Genomic DNA, 22,217 nt, shown 5'->3' with positions numbered 1-22,217 from the left:
TCAAACCTAAGAGGAGGGTTGAACACATGGTCAATTTGTGTCTAGAGGTGATGGAAGGCATGCCTATGAAAATTGACTTAAATGTATTACCCTTGGGTTCATATGACTTATTAATTGGCATGGAATATCTAGTTGGGCACAAGGAAAAGGTTGATTTCCTTAGCAAGATGATTTAGTTCCTTATTGACAGTGGGGATATAATCATGTTGAAAGGAAAAAAAAACACGTAAATATCAAACAAATCATTGCACTACAACTGAAGTGGTGCATTAGGAAGGGATGTTGACTATTTGAAGTGCAAGTGACCAACAAACCACAAGTTGAGGAGGGTAGAGTAGAAAATAACCCATTCATTAAAAAAATCAATGATGTGTTTGCTAAAGACATTCTAGCATTGCTACCAACGAGGGAAATTGATCTTATGATTCGCTATAATGTCCAAATCCCCATATCGAATGAGTACATTAGAACTAATGGAGTTAAAATTATAGTTAAAATAAATATTTGACAAAGGGTATATCATACCTAGTGTATCACCCTGGTGAGCACCCGTGATTTCTGTAAAGAGGAAGTATGGAACTTTAAGGATGCGTATAGATTATAGACAAATGAACAAAACCATAATTAAAAATAGATACCTCTACCAAGATCAATGATCTGTTTATTTAGACGAGGGGAGTAGCAATCTTTTCAAATATTGATATGAGATATGGGTACCATTAGGTACATATAAAAGGATGAATACATTCATAAAAACAACATTCATAACTAGGTATGGCCACTATGAGTTTCTGGTTGTTCCCTTTGGGATTACTAATTCCCATACCACATTCATGTGTCTAATGAATAATGTGCTCAGTCCTTATCTAGAAAAAATGTATTTTTTGTTGTTGATGACATATTGGTCTATTCCAGTACCAAAAAGGAACACATGAAGCATTTAGTAGTACTACTACTAGTGTTGAGAGAGCCTAAGATCTGTGCAAAACTCAACACATGTGAATTCTTCCAATCATAGGTTTAATGTTTGGGACATATTGTTTCCAAGGAATGAGTGGTAGTATACCCATAAAAGATTAAAGCCGTCATGGAATGACCCACTCCTTAGAATGTGATAGATGCTAGATATTTTATGGATTGGGTAGATATTATTGGAGGTTCATTCAAAATTCTCCAATATTGGACATTCAATGACAATAATGCAAAAGAAAGGAATGAAATTGCAATGGACACTAGAATGTCAAGCCAACTTTGAGAAATTGAAATATGTGCTCACACATGGACTATTACTCAAGATAGGACATTAAAATAAATATTTTGTGGTGTGCATAGATTCCTGAAAGGAAGGGATTGGTGGAGTCCTCATGCAAGAAGGATAGGTTGTGTGCTACGATTCTAGAAAGCTAAATGAGCATAAGGATAATTATGTGACCCATGATTTAGAATTAATAGTGGTAGTTGACACACTAAATATGTGGAGACATTATCTCTTTGGAAGAAAAATTGTATTAATGATAGATCATGGAGGGATGAAGTCTATTTGATTAGCCTATGGTGAATGTCATGTAGGAAAGATGGTTGGACCATATTTGTGATTTTGTTTTTAAACTCAAATACATCAAGGGTAAGGAAAATAAGGTAGTGGATGCAATCAACAAAAGGCTATAGGTAGCCCATGTATTCATTGTAAGTTCTTATAAAATCAACAAGCAAGAAAAGATAAAAGAGGTCTATCAATACATAATGCAACACTTACAACAACATCTTGAAGGGACACTGAGTAAGAATTTATTTCTTACAAACAATGGATTGCTAAAGTTCAGAGCAAGGTGGTATGTATATTGTAAGGACAATTGAAGAAGCTCATCTTTGATGAGTGTCATAAAAGACTATACTCTACTCATCTTGGCTATCAAAATATGATAAAAAATAAGAATAAGTCATACTATTTTCCATGCATGAAGAAGGATGTGGCTGAGGATTTTGCAAGATTCTTGGAATGCCGACAGGTAAAGGTGGAATGTAAACATCCAACCATATTTCTACAATCAATACCTATTCTAGAATGGAAATGGGAAGTCATTTCCATGGATGTTATCACAATTTTTCCAAATACGGCTAAGAAACATGATGCCATTATGGTCATGGTGGACAAGTTTAGTAAGACAACTGACTTTGTGGCTGTCAAGTATACCCATACAACAAGTGATATTACAAAATTCTTCATAAAAGAGATAAAGAAGTTATATGGAGTACACAAGAAAATTATCTCACATAGGGAAGCAAAGTTTGCTTCTAAATTTTATAAAGAAATATTTGTGAGTTTGGGGATTTGGCTGTTAGAAAAGGCTAATATCCACAAAAAAATGGGTAGATCAAGAGAACAAAGTGTTGTAGGACATTCTCACGATGTATGTCATGCACCAACCAACGAAGTGGGAAGTGTTTCTTCGGCTAGTGGAGTTTTCTTACAAAAATAGCTACCAAGAGTCACTAAAGATGAGTCTATTTTTGGAACTTTGTGGTAAAAAGTGAAATAATCCTGTTAGTTGGAGTGATCTAATGAATAGGGTCCACATCAAGCCTAGTATGCTAAAAGAGATGGAACACAAAATGACAACCACCAGGCATAATTTAAAGATTGTTCAAGATAAGAAAAATAACTATTGAGGCCAACGTAGAGTGCACAAGGGATTTAAAGTGGGAGATCATGTGTATCTTTGTATCAAACCAAAGAAAATCTCATTGACAATTAGGTCTTGTGCCGAGTTGGAACCAAAATTTTGTGGGCCATTATGAATTTTTGTCAAGTGGGTCCAGTGGCCTATTGATTGGAATTTCCACCCATGGTGACAGCACATGATTTCTTCCATATTTATTTCCTTAAAATATATGTACATTATTCTAATCATGTTGTTACTTGGTTTATGATATAAGTGGAACCTGGGGGAGAATTATAGCCACAGCCACTGTGCATTTTAGACCGGATGAAGATCACAGTCTAGAATAAGGTAATAGAGTAGGTCAAGGTGTAATAGAGACACTTTGGATGATAGGAAGCCACATGGGAGATTCGTGAGAAAATCAGGGTGTTATACCCATTTTTGTTTGCTTATTAAGTATATGGGAATGTGACTATAAATTGAAATGTATATGTAAATGAGTGGGAAGATTTGTGTATATAAAGCTCTTATAAATATTAGGTGTTCAGATGTAGAATACTGAGGATAATGTTCCTCTAAGGGGTTGGGATCTTTGACAGCCCCTATAGCTAGCCCTCTTGCAAATATCATTATGAATTGTAATTCATGTAAATTATGTGGAATTGTAACATATTGATTGCCTGAGAAGTGGACAAGGATTTAGAAGAATGAGGAGGAGGATATTGCTTCTAAAGCCAAGCCTTGCATTCATTGCATCACCTAAATTCATATTTGTTTAATGGAACTATTGTGCAATGATTAAATGGAGGATATGGGCCTTGTGAGTAGAGGATGAGTTGGTAGACTTTACCTCTTAGATTGTGTTGACGTGGTTAAAACGTAAGAGAAAGTTGGGAAATAAAATTAGGGTGGGGAGACAAGAGGGGCATCAGTAGTTGAACATCATGAGTTGTTTACCATCATCATCATGAAAAGTTGATCAATGGAGGATTCAAGCATTTTAGGATTGGAAAATTCTTGGAAAAGTGTTCATGTCTTGAGAGAGAGTTCATAATAACAGGAAGGAGAATGAAGAGTGAGTTTTGTAGCTGGTGTGGGCACTTGGAGCACTCGAACTCCCTGAGATCTTGTTTTTTTCACTCGATAGATGGAACCCTTGAGTTTATAGAGGGTTATGTTGGTTTTGCATGTTAATATTTTGAGGCTTGTATTGTGACTACATTTTGTCATTCAAAGGCATATGTATGTGCCTGCATTTTTTCGTTTTAAGGCCTATGTATGTGCTTGTTTTTTGTTTCATTAAGGCCAATGTATGTGATTGTGTGTTGCATGCTAGAGAGAGTTGAGTGGAGTGGTGACACTCGGGTGTTTGTTAAGTTGACAAACCCATGAGGGCTTACTTGTTGAAAAACCACCTGAGTAGTGGCTTGCCTTGGGGTTAATAAATCACTAGGAACTTGTTAGGATGAGAGATTATTGGCTAGGATGAGGCACTTAGGTACTAGTTGGGGCTGATAAATGCTAAGTGTAGCCTTGGGGTTTAGATAACTAGGGATAAAACCCACTAATAAACTACCAAGGTGAGTGTTCTCTTTACTCCTATAATAGCTAATCCAATTGATAAACATCCTATTATGTATATGTAATCCATCTTCAAAGCTTAACTGAGTCACTTTATGCCTTGCTTAAAACCTAGTGGTTTTGGTGTGATTGGTTATGTTTGTTGTGGTGTTGTAGTAGGGATCTATAGAGAGAGATCACCTAAGAAATGGACCCATGTTAGGTGTTTATAGTTCAGAACTCCTAAGAAATTTACCTCCTCAAACTATGAATCTGGCTTCACGGTGGGGGGGGGGGTCAACTAGAAGAAATATTGCAGTGTAGATGGCCTATGGTTGGGCGAAGATTTGAAGTCCCACTCTCAGTTGCTAGTCATTTGAAGATAATAAGATAAGTTGTTTACTAATGTACTTTGTGCATTGCAAATATGAGAATTGTTGTCATGTGATATATATTTGTATCAATACTGCTAATAAAGGAATTTTTTATTCTTGTTTGTCTATGATGAGATTCTTTATGAATATGTGTAACTCTCATGGTTAAGAGGGGAGTTTACGCCTTCATTATAATTAATGTGTTAATGAAGTTCAAATTCATTTGTATACTCCTATGTGATTGTGAGATGAGGTTCACTAAACTATTATGATATGTGAATTCCATTGGTTGGTCTATGATAGATATTTTAGCTCTCAACATGTTCAAGACTATGGATGTATTTTCTAAATACGGACAAATTATATGCATCATATGGTATATTAGTCGAATCTCATCAATAGGGATCTAGTCAATGAGAAATCCGAGTCGATTTTTGGTCAAGAGGGTTGGTTGTTACACTACCAAGTGTTCATGAAAAGAGGCTAAGGCATAAGTTAATAGCGGGTAAAGAAAACATAGATTCATTTTGATTTTACCAAAGGGAAATCAAATTTTGTGGTCAATCGAGGCTCGAGATGAGTCGATAAGGGGTGCCTTTTTCATAGTTAGAAAGGTGTTTAATTTCCATGATGGGCGCATAATAGCCAACATGGGGAAATTATGGTGTTGTCACACATGCTTAGTCCGCAACAAGTTCATGAATACACTCTTTTATGCAAGCTTGAAAGGGTACACTTTCATCAATAGTCTCTCACTTTTGGTTTCAATTGTTCTTCTATTTTAGTGAGTTTTTCCAATTGTCACTTTTGGGCACCTTCCCTTTCATGTTTATAATTGTAAATTTTTCTTGTTTTCATTGTAATAAGTGTCGTTTTCACGTTATCTTCTTTCTGGCATGTGTCACTTTCAATGTTATTCATATTTTCCAAGTGTCATTTGCACTTTCCTATTACTATCGCAGATGTCATCTTTTGGAATGGAAAGTGTCGCAGAGCACACATATATAGTTTTAGTTTATTTCAAGGGGTAGGTGCTAATGAGTCATTCTTATCATGTAAACATGTATCACACTCATTTCCAAATTTTCAAAAACTGTCACACAAGTGTTGTCACTGTTGTGGAAAAGACTACCTTTTGTGTTGAACTTGGAAAATTCATCGCATTGTCATCACGTTGAGGGAATTATGTTGTTCATGTGTTTTGAGTGATTAATGTTGTGTCGAAAACTTTTTTAAATGTATGATCATGCTTAATTTTTTTAATTATTCACTTTGGTCTCACTGATCCAACACTTAGTCAAATCTAGAAAAGTTCCTTCTTGAGCAACTTGGCCTCACTTATTCTTCCTAAACTACACACTGTGTGGTCTAAACCCTAAATCTTAGACCTTGCCCCTTAGAACTATGCAATGCATAGTCCCTACCTTCCAGAACTGCGCATTGTGCAGACTTACTGTTCATCCCCGACTGTTGAGCTCCACAACTATGTAGTCTGTACCTTTCGTTAGACTCCTATGTCCATTATGCAGTCTCAAGCAACAAGCCTTAACCTTGAACCCTTGAGCTGTAGAACTGTGTAATTCCTAAGCTTTTGTCCCTCTATAATGGTGCAGTGGGAAATCTCAAGCCTCAAGCTTTTAGCCTCACCTCTTGAGCCCCTCAACTACACAAATGTCTAGCCCTCACCTACTTGACCTACACATTGCATAGTCTAAAGGATTAGTCCTTGCGGCTGACCTCCTGAGTTGCACAACTATGCAATACTTTTACCTGATTTACAACCTATCACCTGGTTCCAGCTCAGTCAGTGGTTATCACGAAGCATTCTAGGCTAGGGGATTATTGGGTTGATGTCATATTTTCATGAGTTGATTTCAGTTGCAAGTATTTTATCATGTTATGACAGGATGATGATGAAGGATATGAAGACAGATACCTTGCTAAAAGACACCTTTGTAGCTATAAAGACAAGTTGATCAACCAATAAACACAAAGGGACACCAAATTGTGACAACAACTGGAAATCAAAATCACATTGAAGACTCCCTATCTTTAAGCCTTATGGAGGAGGAAGAAGAAGAGCACATTGTATCTTTCAAAAAGACACAAATAAAGCAACAATAAGAATGGACTGGCATTTCTAGGTCATTATGTAGTCCATGTCATCAATGTAAGATCAAGTCATGTCATGAGTCATCATTTTCCACATCATTTGTGGATTATGTAATTTCAATATTGGATAAATATAATGTAAAGTGGAAGTCCAAGAGTCATCCTTAGAGTCTAAAATGTAATGAAGGAGTTAAAGAGACATAGAGAAGTCAAACAGTCATGAGGGTAGTCCAAGAGTCAAAAGGGAGTTGAATGGTCACCCCATTTGTTATATATACACCCTCGTAGTTCATGAAAAGTAACATTCACCCTAGCTCCTCCTACCAGGCATTAGAGAGGAAACTAGTTCTTTTGGAGGAGCAAGTGGTTTCTCTAACGCTCCACTATTGGAGCTAGTGACATTCACCGTCTCAATATATGATGGAACTTTTTATTAATTCAAAAGTTTTTTGAGCCAACGCACTTTTGTTCATAAAACTATTCTTTCAATGTTTGTGATATATGTTGTTTTGATGTATACTAAGGAAATTGAACTATTTTGGTGGCTTTGGTACTTACCTTGTTGAAGGTGTGTTTTATGTGTTTTAAAAATCGTTTCTTCTATGTGAACTATTTTTCAATTTTTCAAACGATTCTTTCATATGTATATGCTCATGTGTATTTAATATATTAGTACTATTACTCTTCTTTTAAAGGCTCACTTTTATCCCCATTTCAGTAGAAGAACCTTGATACATTCTACAATTGAACATTCCACAAGGCATATTCACCTATTCATCCGAAAGTACATGTACACTACTCTCTTATGCTGGCCGTTGTAGCCAAGGAAAGTATCTAAGAATAGATGGCAGTCATTCCTTATTTTGAGAAGGGACCCCACACCAAACAATGCGAAGTCTGATTGGGACTTTTCATCGGGGAGACCCCCTTGGTTGACATACTTCCGTTTTTGTTAACAAATGGCGCTAGAAAGAGGGAAAAATGACAAGTTGTTCCTGTTGAGTCTATTTCGAATCTCTTATCTAAAATGGCTTATCCCCATATCATAATCCCATAATGTTTCTCTTACCTATCTCCTAGTCAAATTTTCATCTCCATGTAACAATTTCATGACTTTTCTCAATCTAAGTTTGACAGTGAGGGTGATACATCCATTAATGAGCATGCATCTATTTTTCTTAATTTTTGTGAAAACTACAAAATTGACTGTGAATATGTGGCTTGTATTCTTTTATACCTCACACTTGAAGGTTTATTTAACCAATGGTGTCATACCCTACCACTTTCTTGCATTCATTTTTTGAACACCTCATTAAGGAGCTTCATTTAGCATTTGATAGGTATGATAATTAGGATGCCCTTAAAATAATTAATAAACTAAGAATGAAATATATTGAATCAATTGAGGATTTTTCTAATAAATTCCTTCACCTTTGTTATGAATTTCTTAAATAAGACATTAATTAGGGTTTCTTTAAACAAACGTTTGATCATTTGGTTCATATCTATTTTAATGGTGAATCTGAACCCATTGGTGTTTCCACTTCACCAACTCTTTTAAATCATGAGACACCTACAATTTCATAGGAGGAACCTACTATTCCTTTTGTTCCTTGTCCTCCTCCTTTTTCAGTTCTAATTTAGGTGCCTCGTTATGATAATGCCGAATTTGGGAAATTTGAAAATCAAATTGTTGATCTGTCTCATCAACTTTCATCCATTTCTCATGCTCCATATTTGATGGAGGAAACCTTGGAATGGTTCATGAAGCCTAGGGTGAAGACTAATTCTTCCATTCCTCAAGATTAAATTATTGTTTTTAACCTCGATCTTGAATTTGGTTCCACCAAAAGTGTTACTTAGTCAAGGGACATTTTTCATCCTCTATCATATACATGCCATGACTCTTTGTACCATCATCCACTTGATCAATCTACTCCATGAACTAGATCTTCACACTCTCTTCATTTTCAAGTTGCTGGTTTAAGATGCTATCAAGTACAAAGTGGTCATGTTACACAAATATAGGAGAAGAAATGTTAAGAGACTTTTGACGTCTCTTCCCTCTTTCAAAATCGTCTATGTCAAGAAGTTATTGCCGCACTCTTGGATTATTTTCAATATTCTAATCTTGTTAGTGAATCAAATGAAATCAATTTGTTTAGATATGTATTCTTTGTAAGTAATAATTCTGATGATGATGACTCTGCTGATTTATGGAATGATGAATGCCCAAGTGCATCCATTTACTTTCCACTTTCTTGAGAAGTTTTTGATTTGAAAGATTTAGATCTAGAATCTAATTCTATCAAAGAATATGTTCTTATGGAAACTTCCTTTCCATCGTACTATCCCTTGTGTTCTACCATTTGTGATCCATCTACCTACGCTGAAGATACTCATTTCTTTTCAATTTTTTCATCTAATGAGTTAGATTCTTAATTGAAACAAGGTACTGAGGTTATCCATAGTGAAAAGGAAACAATCAAATAATTTAGTATCCTTTCCATCCCTTATCATCTCCTATTTTTCATGAGGACAACTCTTCAAATAAGATTTATCATGAAATTTCTTTGATTCATAATTCTCTAGATTTGTGATTAGAAGAATCTTCCGACTTGAGTAATCTGGTTCTAGAAGTTGTAAAATCCAATCAAATCAGTGAAAGAGATGGCTACCATCTGGTTAGTAGTGATCTCATTGAAATTAGTGGAAGTATCTATCCTCACACCATGCATGATTTGATTCAATATTCAAAATGTGATTTTACAATCCTTTAAATTTTTGTGACTTGTCAGGAAGTCGAGGCACTTCAACTTCCATTGATTCTTATGTCAGGATCTCATGACTCTAGTAAGATCCCAAAACTAAGTTGTATTTTTCTTTATCACAACTTTCTTTTCTTTTCATGGTTTCATTAGATGTAAATTCCTTCTTAAAATATGTTTGGTATTTTGGATGTAGTCTCTCAAACTTTCAAGATTTGATTTATGATCAGATTCAAGATTATTTTTCAGTTGAATCATCTACATGCAAGTCTCTTGTACTTAACTCAGGTTTGGAAATTATATCTCTCATAGAAGCATGGAACTTTGAATTTTTTCTTTTCAGATATTACCTTTGGCTGAAGGAATCGTGTCTATTAGATGCATTTCAGAATAGTTAGCTCCCGGTTTTTCTTGTGAATGTTATATTGCGAATATTTTTCTTCATCGCACCTGAAGCCCTCCTAAGTGATAATGAATGCATGAATTATTTGGTGAATCAAATCATTCTTAACTCATTACATCCTAACTATTTTCATGTGTTTTCTATACTAGAATTCCTTTTCACTTATTTCAACGAATATGATGCTAATGTAGTATGTAACCAATTACAAGGATATGGTTCGTTATAGTTATCATGTGAGGAATATGATTCTTTTTCTCAAGAAATTTGAAATGTGTTCAAACTAGTCCATATTTCTTGTCTTGTAACTGATAATATCATGTGACAAACGTTCCATATCATCATAATATTAATTGTCATTCATTTTATCATTTTTCCACCAGTATATCTCATGACAATTGTTTCACATTGATTAATATTTATGGTGTCCTTGCTATTTGGATACTTGTCAAGTGGTTTAGGCACTTCAGACTTCACTAAAGGTTATGTCCATTCCTGACTATCTTGATAAACCTTACGAAAATGATCAAATTCATTTTCCCTTACAAGATTCTCATCCTAATCCCATGCTTTTAATTTAAAACTCATCATTTCAAGGATTTCAGGGTTCTCAAGAGGATTGTTTCAAATTTCATTATCCAATTGTTGAATGGTCGGAGAAATATTACTTGGCAAGCTCTGTCAAAAATAAAAAATTGTGATTTTTTCTCATGCTTGATAAGGAGGATAGTACACATGAAGATACATTCACAAGAAGATTCTAAGATTTGTTTAATTATGGGTTTCATTAAAAATGTAAGAGTACAAGATGGTTAGAAGTAGTGGTTATGTCATATATTTTTGTTGATAGGAAAGACCTTCAATTTATTTTGCAAGTTATTCAAGCACTTATCTTTTCTATTTCACATTGTTTTATACATGTTTTAATTTCTCGTATCTTTGTGTATGCAGATCAAGAGTAGCTATGGTGGCTACGTTGAAAATTTCATTACACTTGACCTTGACCTTCTAGATGGTTAGGTTAGGAGTAGGTCTAGCTGCATACTACTCTCCCTTGTGCACTCATCTTGCACTCTCTCTCTATACTCTCTCTTGAGTTTTCTTACTTTTTTCTCACATTATATTTTTGGTTTAGCCTCCATTTGATTTATCCTTCTGATTTTTTTTCCTTGTTGTGTCTTGTCTCTTATTTTGTGTTTTTTTTTATAAGAATTTGCATGAAGGATGTTCCCTTTGGCTCGAAAGACAATGTGGCAAAATAGAAAAGGGTCTTATGACATTGCAAAATTTGGCTAACCTTTAGTCCTTCTTCTTCATCTTGGTTCATACCTTTTGATCGATGATGTTTTGATGGAAAATATGATCCTTGCGTAAGGAGATATTTGTGTGAAACCATGACACTCGTATATTTTCTAGGATCCTCATTTCTATGCTCGGTTCTTTATGTTTTGGTGCTTTTCACACTAATCCAATCAAGTAGAGAATGGAAACTGGAAAATATTAATTAGAAAACTCATATTAGATGTTTTTATATGCTTCTCTGAAGGAACAATATCTTATGCTCTCAATAAGTCAGGATCCCTCTTCGACCCCATGGAATAAATAAATGTAAAAGCACAGTCCTACAAAATAAAATAAATAAGGGTGAAAGAAGAGAAAGGATTACTGCATAGGGAGGTGAAGAAAGTAACTTCATCAGGGTACTTTATAGTTTCACTGGAAACGAAGCAATGCTTGTGTTCCTGAAGTGACTCTGTCGAGGTATTGTCTAGGCCTACTCACAGTAGAGCATCACTAGATATGAAAACTCACACTCAAGATATCTTAGGCTCATGAATAACATTACCATTCACCTAAAACTGAAACATTATGATATGGATGGATTTATGATTGTGTTCAACCGAAAAAGAGATGAAGGGGACTATATTTATAACTGGGCTAAGTTGGAAGCTGGAGTAATATGTACGATGAATCAATACTTCTGGAAAAATTAGGCCTTGCACAAAACATTAGACCAAGGCAGAGAAACTGGAGTTCTACTAGTGTGTCTTCAAGTGTTGTTGCTACAACAAATACCCTCCAAAATTTGGTCTACACTTGAATTTTATAGCATATTGTGGATCTTACAATTGTTCATTCCATAGTCACTTTATGGTTGGTCAATAAGTGTCGAAGTCACTTGCTTACACATGCTCAGTTTGCAAAAAGTTCATGAGCGCACTCTTTTATGCAAACTTGAACAGGCATAGCACAATTCCATCAAGACAGTTCATGTGTAATTTTCAACCCGTGTTGACAATCGGTGCATACTTTCATCAAAAATATCTCACTTTTGGTTGTGATTGTTCTTCTATTTTGGTGAGTTTTTCCGACTGTCACTTTTGCAAGTGTAACTTTCATGTTTATGATTTCTTATTTTTCTTATTTTCACCATAATAAGTGTTTTTTTCATGCTATCTTCATTCTGGCATGTGTCACTTTCAATGTCATTCACATTTTTCAAATGTCCTTTACGCTTTCCTCTTATTGGCGCAAGCCTTGCACATCACACATATGTAGTTTTGGTTTGTTTCAAGGGGAAAATTTGGTTTTATTGAGTCATTGTTATCATGTGTACATGTATTTCACTAACCTGTATTCATGTATGTACTTCTATTTCGGTGGCTTTTCACAACTATCACATTGGTGCACATTTGATTTTGCAAGTGTCGCTTTCATGTTTAGGGCTACCATTTTTTATTTGTTTCACTTTAAAAAGTGTTATTTTCATGTTATATTCACTCTGGCATGTGTTTCTTTTGCTTTCTTTAGCTTTTGCAAGTTTTTTTTTTAACTTTTCTCTTACTTTTTCAAGTGTCGTCTTGTGGTTAGGGAAGTGTCGCATCTAGTCAAAGGGAGTCATTTGAAAATTATTGAAGAGAAATTACGATGCATTATCCTACATGACTATGTTCTTATTGGCATTATGACACAGGTTTGGCACTTTGACACAGGTGTTGTCCTTGATGGAAACTCACTCAAATGACAGATCACAGTTCAGGCTCTCAGAAAGAAGGAAAAAGATATATATATGCAGGTTCCTCTTAACCAAGTCATGTATACACGCAGGATCACCGATCAAAAGGTGCGTATACATATGCATGCACTTTCATGCAAGGAAAGGCATGTACAGATGGGAAAAATTATTTTTTTGTCCATGGTATTTAGTCCATGGTATTTGTACTATGGTATCTCATCCAAAGTGTTGAACCCAAGTATTGGGTCCATGGTATTGATTTTATATGGTTTTGGACCATGGTATTGAGTAAGGCCTAAGACTATAAAAGGGGAAGGAGATCAGTAGGCAAAGGCATTCACTCAAGCATTGAATATATTATGAAGAGCAAGATCTAGAATTGGGTTGTGGTGCATAGCTAGATCTAAACCAAAGAGGAACCTGAGCACTAGAAGAAGGATAAGTTCTATTGATGGGTCAAGATCTTAAGGCTTGAATAATAATATCTTTGTGTGATTTTGATCTGTTATATTTGGCACATGACTTTATCTACAAATCTAATAATCTGGGTATAACTGATGTCTGAATAAGTGTGAAGGGTAAATTATCTTTTATAGATATGTACGTAGGTTCAACACAACAAAGGTGCGTATACACACTGTTTCAGTAATTCAAAATAACGTATACGCCGGTTGGCCTTAATACAACAGTGTATGCATGTAGGTTCTACATATTGAAGTAGTGTACGTCTCATGGAATATGTCTTAGCTACCTCTGTTTATTGTTGTAGTGTTCTGTGGTCAGGATTGGTTTCTAGTTACTGTTAACGTATTCTGGTTACAACATTCAGAGAAGTGATTGTTTGATTCAGTTTCAATTGAAGCAAAGGAGATTGGTTGATGCAGATGTATTTGATGTTTGATTATTGTTATTGATGGATCCAGTCTGAAAATTTATGAAATGTGGTCCCTGGAAGAAAAGAGAAGGTTGTAGCCTTCTGTAGGTCAGCACCTATGTACTAGTACAAGAGCTAAGGGGGTTGTAGCTCCCTTCCAGGAGAAGTTGGAGAACGAGAGAAGGTTGTAGCCTTTTGTAGGTAGAAGCCTGAGTACTAGTATAAGACTGCACCGGTACAAAAATATTGTAAAAATAAGTTTCTTATTAAAAGAAGATAGAGACGAATTGTAGCAGGTGGTTTTCACCCACATTGGGTTTCCACTTTATATCTTGTGTTCATGTGTGTGATGATCTGTTCTGTTTTACTGCACCTCTTTACTATTCTTAAGGTTAATGAAGTTCTGATGCACTGATTAGAGATCAACATTTAATGAATCATAAGTTTACTGATATATGTTGGTTTCTTTAGACACGATTGCGTATATACATAGTTTCCCATAACTAAAGTAGTGTATACAAATCTGATTGTGAAATGAAAATTAATTGATTTGATAACACTGATTCACCCCCCCTCTCAGTATTATTTCCAACAATTGGTATCAGAGCAGGTCCTTCAAAAGAAGCTTGATGGCTTGAAGGAAGATCTATCATCATGAGCAACTATGAAAAAGAGGCATCTATCAGGCCACCAATCTTTGATGGGAGCAACTTCCTCTACTGGAAGGTGAGAATCACAACTTATCTTCAATCTCTTGGTACAGAATTTTGGGATATCGTGGAAGCAGGATAGACATTTCCATTAGCAACTCCTACAGATACGACTGGTAAGAAGCAGTATGAAACAAATGCAAAGGATGTCAATACTCTATTAGAGAGTTTATCTCAATCATAATTCGTCAAGGTTATGTAGCTCAAAACTACAAATGAAATATGGGACAAGATCATTCTAAGCTATGAAGGAGACAATCAGGTAAAACGTGAAAAACTACAATCTCTCAAAATTCAATATGAAAATATCATAATGCACAATGATGAAAGTGTGGCTAATTATTTCTTACGTATATATGAGGTTGTTAATTGTATGAAAAACTTGGGTGAAGAGATAAAAGAACTTACTTTGGTTGAAAAGGTTATAAGATATTTGTCTTCTAAGTTTGAATCAAATGTTTCTGCCATAGAAGGAAAGCAGAATCTATAGAGCATTACCATGTCACAGCTGCACAAAATCCTAACTGCTTTCGAAATGAGAAAAGGGGGACCATCAGACAGGAGAGAAGCCGCATTCAAATTTTCAGGAAAAGGAGATTACAATGAGTCGAGACATATGTCAGAAGGAGAGGAAGAATCAAACTTTGTCAAGAACCTTCAACGGGGTTCAGGAAGATTCAGAGGTAATCTACCTTTCAAATGCTTTGCTTGTGGAAGAGTCGGTCACTATGTAGCCAAGTGTCCTCATAAAGATAAGCTTGAGAAAGGTAAGGAACCAATTAGATGGAACAGAAAACAGAAGGTAAGTAAGAAGAGTTATTATACACATGAAGACAGTGATGGATTTTCAATTAGTGATGAAGATGAACAATGTAATGATTATAGACTTTTGATGGCTTTTGAAGATGATGATTTCTTGGATGCTATAGATGAATATGATCTCTATGAAGAAATTTCTAAACTTAAAATCTATTTATAAGAAAAGAGTATGATCATAGATACTCTGAAATTCCAACTTGCTGAAAGGGAAAAACACAATGAAAAGTTAGAATGTGAAATTGTGGGACTTAGAAAAGATATTGAGAAAACAAAAGCTCTTAATCTTAGATTTGTTAAAGGATCTAAAACATTAGATGAGATTATCAAAGGACAACGTTCTCCTCTAATCAAGACAGGTCTTGGATATTCTGAACAAGCATCTCAAGCACAAAATCCATCCACCTTCAAAAGTTATCTTGATGTAGCAAGGAGAAGTGAATAGGTTGACAATCAACAACAAAGGCATAAAGTAGGTCACCAGGTAAATCAGGGTCAATCTACTTCAAGGATGAATAGAGATCACCAAGTAAATCAGGGCCAATCTACTTCAAGGATGAACAAAAGATACAACCAACCACAAGTAAATCATTCTCAATTTGCCTCAAGAATGAATGTCTATGGAAACTAAAATCACCTAGATGGTAGGTTTCATAATTGCAGGAATTTCTTTAATGGCCAATGTTTCTCTTGTCATAACTTTGGACACAAAGCAGCTCAATGTGTTGCCTACAAGACCATCATTACTAGAGAAGCACAAAAACAAAGGAGTATGACAGGGATCATGAAAAGGACCTACAATAACGTTTTTGTTCTTGAAAATGAAATAGAATGCTCTATTTGTAACAACTTCAGTCATGAAGATTCTTAATGCAAGAGTAGGTTTCAGCAAACAACTCAGAAGGAGCAAGCTTCATTAACTCCCAATACATGGAGAAAGAAAGAACTGCAACCAGAAAGATCTGGTATAGCCTTATATGCAGAAGGACAGGAAAATCAGTGGTACATTGATAGTGGATGCTCGAAACATATGACGGGTGATAAAGAAAAACTTCAGTCATATAGTGCCTTAGAAAAGGAAAGGAAGGTCTCATTTGGAAATGACACCCCTGCTCTCATAAAACGTAAATTTTTTGTTATTTTGAAAGAAAAAGTAAAAGCTAGAAATGTTATGTATTTTGATGGCTTAAAACATAATCTATTGAGTGTCAGTCAAATGTGTTATCAAGGAAATGAGGTAATATTTCAATCAAATGGATGTATTATTCGTGAGCTTGATACAGGAGAAATAGTGATCAAAGGCATAATAACTCTAAATAATTTATACATACTCAAGGGAGGACAACAACAATGCTATCTAAGCAAGATTGATGAACACTGGCTATGGCACAAAAGATTGGGGCATCTAAGCTTCTCTTAGATAAGGAAAGCATGCAAATATGAGGCGGTTCATGATCTCCCTGACATCAGAATTTCAGACAATACAATATGCAAATCATGTTAGTTTGGTAAGCAAACTAGAACTAATTTACTTGAGAAGGAAGGATCAGCTAGTAAGCCACTTGAACTTGTGTATACTGATTTATGTGTTCCATCAAGGAAAAAGTCACCTCGAGGAGAAGAATACTTCATATTGTTCATTGACGACTTTTCTAGGATGTGTTGGATAGGACTTCTGAAGCATAAATATGAAGCTTTCAAAATGTTCAAAGCATTAAAAGCCATGTTTGAAAATGAATCAGATCGCAGAATCAAATGCCTCAGGTCTGATCGTGGAGGGGAATTTACCTCGGATGAATTTTTCGATTTTTGTGAAGAACATGGAATAAGAAGGGAATTATCTACTGCAAGGACTCCTCAGCAAAATGTAGTGGAAAGAATGAACAGAATGGTTCAACAAATGGCTCGTGCTATGCTTGATGAGTTTGGAACTCCTGCAACCTTCTGGGGTGAAGCTGCATTTGCTGTCGTTACTATTCTCAACAAAAAAAACATCTGGGTAAACAACACTCAAACTCCTCATGAACTTTGGTATGGTAAGACTCCTACGGTAAAATACTTAAAAATTTTTGGAAGCAAATATTACATCAAAAGGATTGATGAAAACCTTAGAAAGTTTGAAGCTAGAGCAGATGAAGGAATTCTCCTTGGTTACTCTTCTCAAAGTAAAGGATATAAGTGTTACACTAAAAGACTTGGAAAAATTGTTGAAAGTATTGATGTGGTGGTTGATGAAGCATGAAACAACCCAAGGCAGGTAAAATCCGAAGATTTAGAAGATGATGAGGACTATCCTTCAATATCAAATCTGACTAATGATGAAGAAGAAACCTATGAGGCACTAGAAGAATAGATAAGGGTAGAAGAAAAGACTCCATCTAGATATGTCCAGAAGAATCATCCAAAGACTCAAATTTTGGGGCAGAAAGAGGCAGGTGTACAAACAAGAAGAACTATTTCAAAAGGTTCAAGCTATCTAGCATTTCTCTCCTCCACTGAACCATGAAATGTAAGTGAAGCATGCAAAGATGAATGCTGGGTCAAGGCCATGAATGAAGAACTTGAGCATATTGAAAAGAATAACACTTGGGAGTTGGCTCCTAGACCAAATGATAAGAATTTCATGGGGACAAAATGGATTCAAAAACAAGCTTAATGAGAATGGAGATGTTATTAGAAACAAGGCCAGTCTTGTTTGTAAAGGGTATGTTCAACAAGAAGGTATAGAATTTGAAGAAACTTTGGCACCAGTTTCTAGACTTGATGCCATAAGAATGTTCCTTGCTCTTTCTAGCTTTCAGGAGTTCAAAGTATATCAAATGAATGTGAAATCTGCTTTTCTAAATGGAGACTTAGAAGAAGAAGTGTATATTGAGCAACCAAATGGATTCATCCTTGGAAATGATCCAAAACTTGTATGTAGACTCAAAAAGGCTCTCTATGGCCTTAAACAGGCTCCAAGGGCTTGGTATTTTCAGTTGGACAAATATCTCCATCAACAAGGTTTTTCAAAGGGATCAATAGATAACAATCTATATATAAAAATTGACAATGATAAATTGCTAATACTTGTTTTGTATGTTGATGATATCATCTTTAGTAGCAATAAAGAAACCATGAGTCAAAACTTTGCTTTGGTGATGAAGAAAGAATTTGAAATGTCCTTACTTGATGAGCTCACATATTTTCTTGGTTTACAAGTCCAACAAAACAAAGACGGTATTTTTCTATCACAAACCAAGTACCTCAAGAAAATCTTGAAGAAATATGGGATGGAGGATTCAAAACCAGTGTATACCCCTATAGTAATAGGTTGCAACCTCAGCGCAAATGATGAATCAACAACAATGCATCAACCAACCTATAGATCCATGATTGGAAGTCTTCTCTATCTGACAGGTACCCGACCAGACATCATGCATGCAGTGGGAATATTTGGAAGATTAAAGGCAAATCGAAAGGAAGCAAACCTTCAGGCAGTTAAGAGGATTTTCAAATATCTTCAAGGAACACAAAACTATGGTTTATGGTATCCTAGAGATAGAGATCTCACACTTCATGCATATACAGATGCGGATTGGACAGGAAGTGTGGATGACAGGAAAAGCACTAGTGGTGGTGCATTCTTTATGGGTTCTAGATTAGTATCTTGGTTCAGCAAGAAACAAAGCTCAATAGCATTATCTATAGTTGAAGCAGAATATGTGGTTACTACATCTTGCTACAGACAACTCCTTTGGATGATGCAAACTTTGCAGGACATTCAAATCACCTGTACTCCAGCCATCTCCATTCTATGTGATAATACAAGTGCAATTAATATTTCAAAGAATCTAGTCATGCATTCAAAGACCAAGCACATACCTATCAAATATCATTTTCTCCGGGAACAAGTGCTTGAACAAAAGGTCAAATTGGAGTATGTCCCGTCCAAGGAATAGGTTGCTAATATATTCACCAAACCACTACCTAGGGAAAAATTTGAATACCTTAGACAGAAGCTGGGAGTAGTTGATGCATCAACTTGCTGTTGAAATTATCTATTTCAGAGAATAGTGGTTGTACGTGAGTTTCATGAAGTGTATTTGTGTACATACACCGGTTTCTGTGGGTATAGTCGCGTATATGTTGGTTTGAAGAAAAAAAGTGGGGCTAGACTCAAGATGAAAAGAGTCTGATATGGGTCTAACAGAGACCATCTGGCACAGGTTCAGGAGGAGCATATAATTCTAATAATGCATTGTTGGCATTATCTTAGAAGATCTTGGTTCAATTTCATAGTTGTTTTTTGTTTCAGGTGGAACAAGTGCAGAGGGAGATAATGGTTGTCGGTCTAAATGATGATTGACAGATGCTGCTGATGTTAGTTGTTGGTGACTATCATAGTATTGTCTTAGATATTTAGTCTCTATGTCATTTATTTATTTTATTATCAAGGTCATGTAATGGCCTGTATTGGTTTCCCCACTATGCCTGGGATGGATGATGTAATGTTCTTGTTTTATCATGTGTAAACTTTTGGTGTATCCCCACTTGGTTGGGCAGATGAGTGAATCCCCACTTGGTTGGAATATGGATGTATGTATGAGTCTTTGGTCAAAGGAAGACCATTTATGATGTATAGAGTCGTGTTCTTTCTTTTAGAACTTCCTTTTGCAGACCTTGCCTACAGTCAGGGGGAGAATGGACAGCAGAGCAGAGTAGAGATTTCAGCATGTACTCAGGGGGAGTATAACCCTTTGCCCTTGGTGACAAAGGGGGAGAATGACTTTAAGTGATTTTGGGTTGCCATCAAGTCCAAAGGGGGAGATTGTTGGCATTATGACATAGGTTTGGTGCTTTGACACAGGTGTTTTCCTTGATGGCAACTCACTCAAATGACAGATCACAGTTCAGGCTCTCAGAATGAAGGAAAAAGAGATATACGCAGGTTCCTCTTAACCAAGTCGCATATACACGTGGGATCACCGATCAAAAGGCACGTATATGTATGCACGCACTTTCATGCAAGGAAAAGCACATACAGATGGAAAAACTTATTTTTTAGTCCATGGTATTTAGTCCTTGATATTTGGACCTATGGTTTTAGACCATGGTATCTCGTATGAAGTGTTGAACCCAGGTATTGGGTCCATGGTATTGATTCTCTATGGTTTTGGACCATGGTATTGAGTAAGGCCTAAGACTATAAAAGGGGAAGGAGATCATTAGGCAAAGGCATTCACTCAAGCATTGAATATCTTATGAAGAGAAAGATCTAGAATTGGGTTATGGTGCATAGCTGGACCTGAACCAAGGAGGAACCTGAGCAATAGAAGAAGGATAAGTTCTATTGATGGGTCAAGGTCTTAAGGCTTGAATAGTAATATCTTTATGTGATTTTGATCTGTTGTATTTGGCACATGACTTGATCTATAAATCTGATAATTTGGGTATAACTAATGTCTGAATAAGTGTAAAGGGTAAATTATATTTTATAGATCTGTATGTAGGTTCAGCACAACAAAGGCACATATACATGCTGGTTCAGTAATTCAAAACAGCATATACGCTGGTTAGCCTTAATACAACAGTGTATGCACACAGGTTCTACATATTGAAGTAATGTACGGCTTATGGAATATGTCTTAGCTACCTCTATTTATTGCTGCAGTGTTTTATGGTCAGGATTGGTTTCTGGTTACTGTTAATGTATTCTGGTTATAGCATTCAGAGAAGTGATTGTTTGATTCAGTTTTGATTGAAGTAAAGGAGATTGGTTGATGCAGATGTATTTGATGTTTGATTATTGTTATTGATGGATCCAGTCTGAAAATTTATGAAACGTGGTCCCTGGAAGAAAATAGAAGGTTGTAGCCTTCTGTAGGTCAGTGCCTATGTACTAGTACATCAGCTAGTACAAGAGCTAACGGAGTTGTACATCCCTTCCAGGAGAAGCTAGAGAATGAGAGAAGGTTGTATCCTTCTGCAGGTAGAAGCCTGTGTACTGGTATAAGATTGCACCAGTATAGTAATATTGTAAGAAGAAGTTTCTTATTAAAAGAAGATAGAGACGAATTGCAACAGGTGGTTTTCACCCACATTGGGTTTCCACCTTATATCCTGTGTTCATATGTGTGATGATCTGTTCTGTTTTACTGCACCTGTTTACTATTCTTAAGGTTAATGAAGTTTTAAAGCACTGATTAAAGATCAAAATTTAATGAATCATAAGTTTACTGATATACACTGGTTTCTTTAGAAACAGTTGCATATATACACAGTTTCCCATAACTAAAGTAGCATATACAAATCTAATTGTGAAATGAAAATTAATTGATTTGGTAATACTGATTCATCCCCCCTATAAGTATTATTTCCAACAGTTCTATCCATCATAAATACATGCATTAGACACATTCCCCAAGTATTGGTCATTGTTTCACTACTGTCGTCACTTGTGTCGCAAAGTTTATCTTAAGTGTCGCACTTGGAGGTAAGTATTCTAATACTATCATTTCTACAAGAACATGATAATTTTGGGTGGTAAATGCTTTCATGTCAAGTGGTTGATCATCTATAATTATGTGATCATGTTCAAGTCATGTTTTGGTTCCATCTCTAGCTTCTTGGATTCCACACTTCATCATTTTCTGCAGTTTATCCTTCTCTGATCAACCTCCTCCCAAATTGTCTCCCTGAGTTATGCATTGTGTAGTCTCAGGTCATAGGAAGGTTATCCCACCATTAGGAGATATGCATTGTGCAATCTCTCCCTCCGAGGACTACACATTGTGAAGTCACATTTCTTAAGAACTATCTCCTTCCCTAAAAAATTATGCAATATGTCTCCTTAGTCAACCTCTTTCTGCGCATTGCACAATTTCAATCAACAGTCTATCTCTCTGCCTCCCTAAACTATTGAAATTTGCAATCTAGTTTCCT

The sequence above is a fragment of the Pinus tabuliformis genome, chromosome 6 (genome assembly GCF_031772625.1).
Source record: "Pinus tabuliformis cultivar Carrire ecotype Pingquan chromosome 6, CPIR1, whole genome shotgun sequence".
Classification (NCBI taxonomy): Eukaryota; Viridiplantae; Streptophyta; class Pinopsida; order Pinales; family Pinaceae; genus Pinus; species Pinus tabuliformis.
Note: the sequence above shows the minus strand (reverse complement) of the source record.